This window comes from Zosterops lateralis (genome assembly GCF_965231275.1).
Source record: "Zosterops lateralis genome assembly, chromosome: 1".
NCBI lineage: Eukaryota > Metazoa > Chordata > Aves > Passeriformes > Zosteropidae > Zosterops > Zosterops lateralis.
In genome coordinates, this window is record NC_139762.1 from 141,836,108 (window position 1) to 141,844,683 (window position 8,576).

The following is an 8,576-nucleotide window of genomic DNA, read 5'->3' on the forward strand; positions in this document are numbered from 1 at the left end:
GCCTTAGTGACATGTTATTTATCCATCATCTCCACCACAGATGGAGCTGCTTTCAGGAGGACCAAGCTGGCAATGTGTTGCTCAAGTCTCAGTACACTGATATTGCTGCTCTGTACATGGCTAAAAATACAGAGAGGGCACTAGTTCAAATGCATATCCAAATGTGGTTGTGTTTTCTCTACTAAACTACAAATTATTATTCTTGGGTGAAAAATTCTTCCCAGATTTACCCCATCATCTGTCACCCTGAAGGTGGCAGACCCTTACTATCTCACCTTCTCATCTGGCATCATGCTCCTGCCAGGTCTCAACACTGTTAAAGATTTCTCATTTATTTTCACTTCTAAGTGAATTAGTTAATAATTTCTTACCACGTTTTAACATTTTTGGATATTTCACCTTAACATATCATTTTAGTGTCTATTTCTAGGTCTTTCCCTTGGCTATTATCCAACCGATTTAGCTTAAATAATCATTTTGTTTGATTTTTCCATATGCAAATCAATTTGTTATAATGCTTGTTTGCAAGACACTACACCTTATTAAGTTTCATTCTATGGCATCAGCACAGTTAAACGTCTCACTAGTTTGTCTCCCTCACAATTCCAATTTGTCTTCTAATGAACTAAGACTTAACCAGCTAGATAAGGATCATTAGAAATGTGTATTCATTTTCTAGCAAGGCCAAATTGCACAGCTGCAATAGAACACATTGTTTTGTACATTACAGCAGAAAACTACATGACTCCAGGAATTTCAGACATTAACTGGCATTTTTCTAAGACTGATAATTATCACAGCATGCAACGTTACAGAATTCCCCTAGACATTGTCTGCAGATAATCTACCACTGTGGATCTTTGCACAACCTTAAGACCTGACCTGAATATGGTTCCCTGTTTTCTCTATACTCACACATTCAAACCTGTCATTTCAGCAGTTTGCAACTGATCAATTAATAGGTCACTCAGGCTGTGATGTAGTCAAATATTAACATGAGATCAGAGTGAGTTACGTCCTCCTGTCACAGCAAAACCTTTGCAGTGGTGACTTAAATAAGTGAAAAAACATTAACCAGCTCTGCTGGGATCTCCATGAGTGAACATCCCACTCTAAAACTTCACTCGCCCCCTGGAATATCACAGTCTCAATCTGTCACATATTAGGGATTTCCCCTTCGTGCTATTAACACACCTCAGACTCAGAAAAATACCAGTAATTAACAGTCTTATTGAGGAAAGAGAAACAGCCTTACTCAGTACTTGTCTATATATGGAATTATTTCTATATCATTGAGAAATATCCTTTTCTTGAGCCTGTGCTCATTCTAAGCTTACTTTGCACAAAGAGGCAGAACTGTGAATCTAGTGTGTACCCATGGTTCTTTCCCTCAGAGACTGGACTTTGAGAAGATTTGCTCAGGTTTCTTCCCCTCCAGCCAGACTGATTTAAGCTCCAACACTGTTAGTTTTCCAGAAGCCAAACTGCTCTGAGTCTGGATCTGGCTCAATTAAAAAAAAAAAAAAAAAAAAAAAAAAAGTAATAGAAGCTGTAGGTTTGTGCTGCAAAATTTATGCTAGTGATTTCGTGGCAGATAGTCACACATCTGAGTCAGATCTAAACAAATGTGGCTAGACCATGTCAGAAGGGCTCAGAAGTGCTGAGAAGTCAGAAGTCTTTTAGATTAATCATAAAAGCGAAGTTCAATCCTTGCCTCTGCAGGTACATTAAAGCTAGTCCCTCTGTGTGCTCTTTGTTGGTTACTAACTCTAATGCTCTTCATAAATCTCAGCCTGGTGAAAAATGGTGGATTCCCCAAAAGACCTTGGCAGGATAAAGGTATTTTTTGTTTCCTAGGAGCCTGCAGCCCAGCTGTTCTCTACTTTTTGTGGGCCTTTTTTCAGTAAAAAAAGAGAAATATTTCTTTTTTTTATAGAGTAAAATTTCCCCTCAAAAATTTCTCAGGGTTTTCATCTCTTTTTATCACTTGTTTCTTGTGGAAAAACTTAGCATGCCACCGTCTGGAAAAAAGCCACCAACTTTCTCGTTCATGAAAGCTCAGTATTTAAAAGTTTGTGAATAATTTTAATGAAAAAAATATAACCTTCCAAAGAAGCCATGAGGAAAAAAAAATCCATTACTTGTGTCTGTGGAGGGACCAAGGCCACCTTTCACCTCACAGACTTTCCAGAACTAATCCAAGTTTCTTCCTCAGTTAACCATTTTCATTGCAGATAGAGCTGTGGGACATCAGACGTGGAGTTTCAAATCCTTTTGAACTGATACAGATACCATTTCATGCTGATATGGGTATCTTTTTTAAGCTGATGCAGGCAAGATTGGCTTCAAAATGCCCAGTGGAGCTTTACTGACACTCCTGCAGTCCTCTTGTTCTTTGTGAAATTATTGCTTTTTGTGGAAGTGGTAAAAATTTAGAGAGAAAGAAAAAAAAAAAAAAAAAAAAAGGCAGAAAGAATGTGGCAATGCTGCTGGGTGAGAATGGGGAGTCCTTACTTTCTCTGGAGGCTAGTAGGCTACAACATCTTTACAACCAGATTTGTGAACACAAAGGGCAGTTTGGATTAGTCATTTTTTCAACAAGAGCTAACAAACCCAAGTTCACAAAACATCCCTCCCCAGAGAAATCTAGTTATCTTCCCAAGGCCTTCTAGCTTCCAGGGGCATGTACAAAGCCAGTAGTCATGGCTGTGACAGACAGAGCATGTAATGAATGATAGGAATTAGTCAGAATGCATAAAGGACACAACAACACCCTCCCAGTTCAGCACTGTCAAGTGAGTGTGGCCATCAAGAGGCAGGAGTGAAGACAGCAAACCAAGTCATACAGCTCCCTTCCCTATTCCCCACTCCATGGTATCAGTGGAAGGCAAATTGGGCACAAGGGCCAGAAGGGAGTTGCAAACAGATTCTCCCAACTCATTTTCAGCCCCATCAAGGAGTGCATGAACACAGATGAAGAAGAGGCATCAGCCTGTGTAATATCTCTGATGGCTGTGGAAGGTGGCAGAAAGGAGCAAGACTTGGTGACTGCTAATTTTTCATTTTGTAGGCAGGGAACACAGAGTGCAGCTCAGATAATCATGGTAAAAGCTACTTTAAGAAACTCTGAGAAAGTCATGATGCCAGATTTCAATCTAGGAATTCAACAGGTACATTAGGACAAAGAGAAGATGCCATGATTTAATACATGGTAAGGAAAGACATCCTGGGTTTTCTGTGGACATGATCTCAAGCCACCCTGAATGATAATAAACCACATACAGTAGTGGTCTCCGCACTTTATTAATTACTGAGGAGAGTTTGCAAAAGATGCTGCACTTGGGTACTCAGGGCAGTCTCCATTCATGGTGGAAATAAAAAACTATTTGCTCTGTTACAGTATTCAGCTGGGTGGCAGCTGGCCTTGGGGAGTGATGAAAACTTCTCTCACACTGGCAACAAATTCACTTTCTTAAGGTGACTATGCAGCTCTAAAACAGCAAGGTTAAAAAAGAAAAAAATTTAAAAGTAAACGAAAGGTCAAAACCCTTTCAAGATTATTCATTTTTTTGAATTACAATCTTCTTATTCCCATAATACCAGACCAGCAATTGTCCAATCCTCTCCTCTTTGTAAATTAAACCCCATGAAGAAAACACTTTTTCCTTTTCATCATAAAAACATAGGTATGTAAAAGTACTGACCCTATGAATTAAGGGTCAATTATTATTTCTAAATGTATGCTTACAGACAGGCAAGTAGACGCTGGACAGACCCCAAAAGGCTGTGGATTGTGTTATGGCTGCCTATTACAGTCATTAAGTAGGTGATTCATTGCTTAGCATTTAGTACTGCCAGACTGTGCCTTTCTATGCAATAAAGAGGGAGAAAAAGCTGCAACATCAAAGTCAGGCCCTTACAGTCAGCCATCTGCCTAACACTTTGACTTATGTCCCTTTATTGTACATGGATCAGGGTCTGTGGCGGTGTACTCTGATCTCCTACCAAACATCAACACATTCTAGGTGCTTGGGTTCATACTGTGGGCCCTGCTTGCAATAACATCAGCATTGTCTAAGCTCGGCCAAGCACAGAAAGTAATTTTAAACAATACATGAAGGAAGAACGGCAATGCTTCATTGGGTATTTTAGGTTTCATGGCACAGGCAGTGGGCTGCCAGCGATGTGTGGCACTCCTCACTCCCCCACATGGACTGACCTCAAGGTGCTTTGCTTAAGTGAGTGAATGTTATTGATCCCTTTTTCTGGAAAAAACAGAAACGTCATAATGTCACCAAGATTTTGCAGTGCGAGTCAAACCAAATGGTTGTTCCCCAGAGTCCTGCCTAACACCAGGAGGAAGAATTGTGAACTGGCCTGCTACCAACCTCTGAAGCAACATTTGGAGCCAACCAAGACTGCACCTCTAACCTGTGCTTCATCCACCTCAGAGCAGTGCAGTAGCATGCCCCCTGCCATGTATGCAGGCAGGGCTGTCAGAGCCACATGTATGCTGTGATCCTCTAGGTTCAGACAAGGCATTAACCCTGGAATGGAAGCAGCAGGTGGAGGTGCTTGCCAAAGCCAAGGTGTTTGGCAAAGCCACTCTTCCCTTGGGAGTCGGAGTGCGTTGTTTCCTGAACAAGCCCGGCCGTGTTTACTCATTTAATTGTACAGCTGCAGGTTTGCTTCCAGCTCTTGCTGTTGTCACCAGAACTGCATAAAGCCCTGCCAGGCTTCACATTCTAGACATGAGACCTGCGTGCTTGACTCCTGTCCCCGCCTCTGGTACGTCAGGCAGTGCCACAGGTGACACCAGCAGAGCCACTGTGGTGCAAAAAGACTTTTCATGCATCACTGAAGACGTAAGTGGCACAGCCAGGCCAGGAGGCAAATAGTGGCAACACACTGTGTGTCTCAGGATCATTCCTGCACACTTGACTCAGATTTCCTATTGCCAAGATCCAGATGAGGCCGTGCTCTGGCAGCAGGAAGGGACGTAGCTGTCAGGAACAGTTACAGAAAAGAGGGGTAGGCTCTGGGTATGAGGGGGCTGTGGTGGCTTGACTCATTCTTGTGCAGCAGAGCCTCTGCATAAGATATCCCTGCATGCAGCCACTCCTGCCAGTGTGAAACGACAGCTCTTTGGGCAACTCATTGAGCATCTACTTGTGAAGTCTTTTAAAAGGACCAGTGGTTTTCAAGTGACCTGATCCGCTTCATCCAACCTGAAATATTCACATAGCTGAATACTCCACTCAGCTAAGTATCTAGTCTGTGTCTTGCTTATGAAGACAATATCTAGGAAATGTTGCTACAACAATAATGTATTTATTCCTATTTGCTAATTTGGAAACTTTGAGCCTCACCTGGCTTTGTTTTCTCATTTCTCTTGCGAAAACACACACCTAGTCAAGTAATTGGTCATGCTCACACAACTCTTTGTGTTCTGCTGCTTGTTTATTTGAGAATCACACATGCACACACACTTGAGAGGGAGATAAAATCACTCTGGCTGAGAGGCTTTATCTTGCCTATCTGTTCCTCAAATAGGTCCATTTGACTTGGAAAGGAAGAGGATAATTTGATTCCTAACAGAAAACGTCCTCCTTTGATCTGATGTTTTTGCAGTTAACCATTCCCCAATAGATCTTTTCTGTGTGATGTTTTCCTTTTGTTTTCTTTCATTCCTGTCTTATTTTACAATAACATATTTGAGAGAACCCACCCTTCTCCCAGGGAAACATCATATCTAACCCATTCACATCAAGTATAACTCTAAAATTCACAGCGCTGCCTCCTATACCATCCTGTGTCTTCAGATGGTAAAACACTATCTGCCTGTGTTTGCATTTAAGCCAGCAGATGCTAGTATTACTACATTTCAAAGGACCCAAATCAATCCACTTCCTTCATTGTCCCACTCTCGTAAAAACCTAGACAGAGAAGCCTGAGGCTTTGTAGTTTTTGAAGTGCTCTAATCTGGACAGATCTTACCATTGCTGTCATAATTGATTAAGCTGTTGCCAGCATCCCCTGCATCTCCAGAGAGCTGTCATGGTTCACATTCATCAGGGCATGCTCCAAAGTTCACACACTTCCACAAGGCACAGCTCAGTGAGAGTGGGACGTCATTAGAATAATAATACTTTGCACTTGCATCTCGCCTTTCATCACTGGCTCCCAAAGGCACAGAGAAAATACTCGGGAGTCCATTTCTGCTACCCGTTGTCACACCCTGTGATACTGTACAGCAATCCTCTCCTCGTCTAAAAATGATCCATGGAGCTGTTTGCAGAGCAAGATATACCAACAACAAGTGAGTATTTACCAAAGAAGTGTCTCTCTTTTTGAGAGAAAAGCATCCTGTTACTCCTGTTCTAAGCTGATGGAAAATGGAACGGTTTGCACTGGTCTCCAAATGGCAACTGAAAGCTGTCCCTCAGACCAGGCTTGCTGGTCTCCCACACTGGGTACCTGCAAAGGTTGCCTCTGGCAGGACCAAAGTATCCCCACGCGGGATTTTGTGAGTCATAAATGCAGGCTTTGTCTGCTTGCAGACAGATGGTGAAGGAGCCATGCAGATGGGAGTGGATGCACTGGGGAACATACTAATATTGAAAACATTTACAGGTGAGTTGGACCATCTTCTTTCAGTCCTCCATGTGCTTTACCAAATTGGCTGCAGATGACTCATTGTGGGAGTTAACACAGAACACAGTTTTCCCAAATTTCTGCTTAGTGTCTAGTCACTATGAATTCCTTTTTTTTGCTAGCCCATGGAATTCCGTTGCTATTTATTTATTTATTTATTTATTTCCTTACATACTGACTTCAACAAAAATACATATTAAATGTAGTTTTAATAATATCCTAAAATGCTAATTTTCTATTTTCTGAACAAATAGAATACCCATCCAATCTGTGTGCACAGTCACAGATGTAGTGGATACATAATCTTACAGGCATGTATCTCTTCCAATTTCTGGGATGCTTCTTTACATGTTAACTTTACACCCCTACTTATCTGTTCTCTCCTTTTCTTCTGACCAGACTTAAACAGTGGGAAGACATTACACGACTGAAATAAAATAGTTCACTAGAGAAAGGGAAAGCTGACTTGGAGAACCAGGAGCCATCTCTACTCCTACCAGCTGCAGTTTCTCCCACTTCTACAGCCATTAAAGTTATGAAATGTTTGGATGTTTTACTAATTCCATTAAGAACCAGAAAGGCTGTTTCCACCATGACCAAAAAATGAAACAGCAGCAATCACACGGGAAAATGCTCAACTTTCCAGACTCAGCAGTTTTATTAGTGCAAATACCCTCGAGATAGACAGCCACACATTTGCCTGCTTCCTTACTCTGAACGCTAACTCAGCCTGGGGTGGCTGAGCTGGTGCTACTAAACTTCTCCAGCTCATTTCACCTGCAAGAAGGAATGACCCACTGGTGAGGATTTTGACCAAGGATTCTAAAATGTTTGGTTTTTTTGTCTCTCTCTCTTTTGTGGATTGCCTGAGCAACTTTGGGCAAGTTAATTCTGTCTGTCTCATGACAGCCATGAAATGGAAATAAGAGCACTTGCATACTGTAAAATGGCATTAAGAATGTTAATTTTGATGCATCTGGTATATGATGCTAATAAAAATCTTGGAAACATCATTTCCCAGGTTCCATCACTAGCCTTGGTCTAATCCTTTCTAATGCCAAGGATGGCATTTTTGTGGTGTTGTGTATGCTTTTTTCTTAATCACTCAGCTTCTGGATTCATGTGATTCTTCACCATCTCACTCCCCATTAAAATAAAGCCTGAAGTTTCATTGTCAGGAAATTGGAGTGTAAGGGGGTGGGAAAGGAAAGAAATGAATGCCACAAAGCATGAGTGCAAAAAGGGAGCACCTGGAACAGCCCAATATTAATTATATTAAAGTATCAAGATTTCTAAGCTGATAGCAGTTTAATTAAGGATTAAAAAGAAAAAATTATTTGTAAGTGCAGAGCTGACAATACCAAGGCTCATTCTTCCTGTTTCTTCCCCTTCAGGTGCTATTGCAGTAAAGATCAGATCAGCACAATTCGCTCCAATTCACCAGTTACGGGCACCTAAATTACAACCCCAGCACCACCCGAGTCTTTGAGAAAGTGAGACAGAGCTCCTGCTGTTTTGAAGCCAGCTCACACCACGGCTGTCTCGCTGGCTAGGCAGCAATGTGATGAGTGTATTAGCATTTAGCAAAGGTATATAAAGTCATGGTCGCTGCCTCGAGGAGCTGACAACATTGCAGCACAGAGGGACAAGAACAGGAAGCCACATAAAAAGAAAAAGAATTAAGCAGACATGTTGGTTACGTATTCTTGTAACCACATCAAGCCTGGTCACTAGGGAGGAAACTATTGTGCCCTTGAATGCAATTCCCACTGCTGAATCCGGGCCCTGGCAGTCACAGGCAGGTCGGCACAGACCTTTCCAAGGCCAGCCCACCTTCCCACACTGGGCTGCTCGGAATGCAGCACACAGGCATGCAGATGTTAGCTGTGAGCCACACATGTAATTAAATCACTGTCTGGCTC

At 41.9% G+C, this 8,576-nt stretch overlaps 1 long non-coding RNA gene across 1 annotated transcript; it reads left to right on the forward strand.

Moving 5' to 3' along the window:
* Window positions 1–6,170: 6,170 nt before the first annotated feature.
* LOC310914710 lies at window positions 6,171–7,619 on the forward strand. Its single transcript, XR_014591076.1, has 3 exons — window positions 6,171–6,319; window positions 6,561–6,633; window positions 7,054–7,619. It is a non-coding gene; the product is annotated as an uncharacterized lncRNA (long non-coding RNA).
* Window positions 7,620–8,576: the final 957 nt, after the last annotated feature.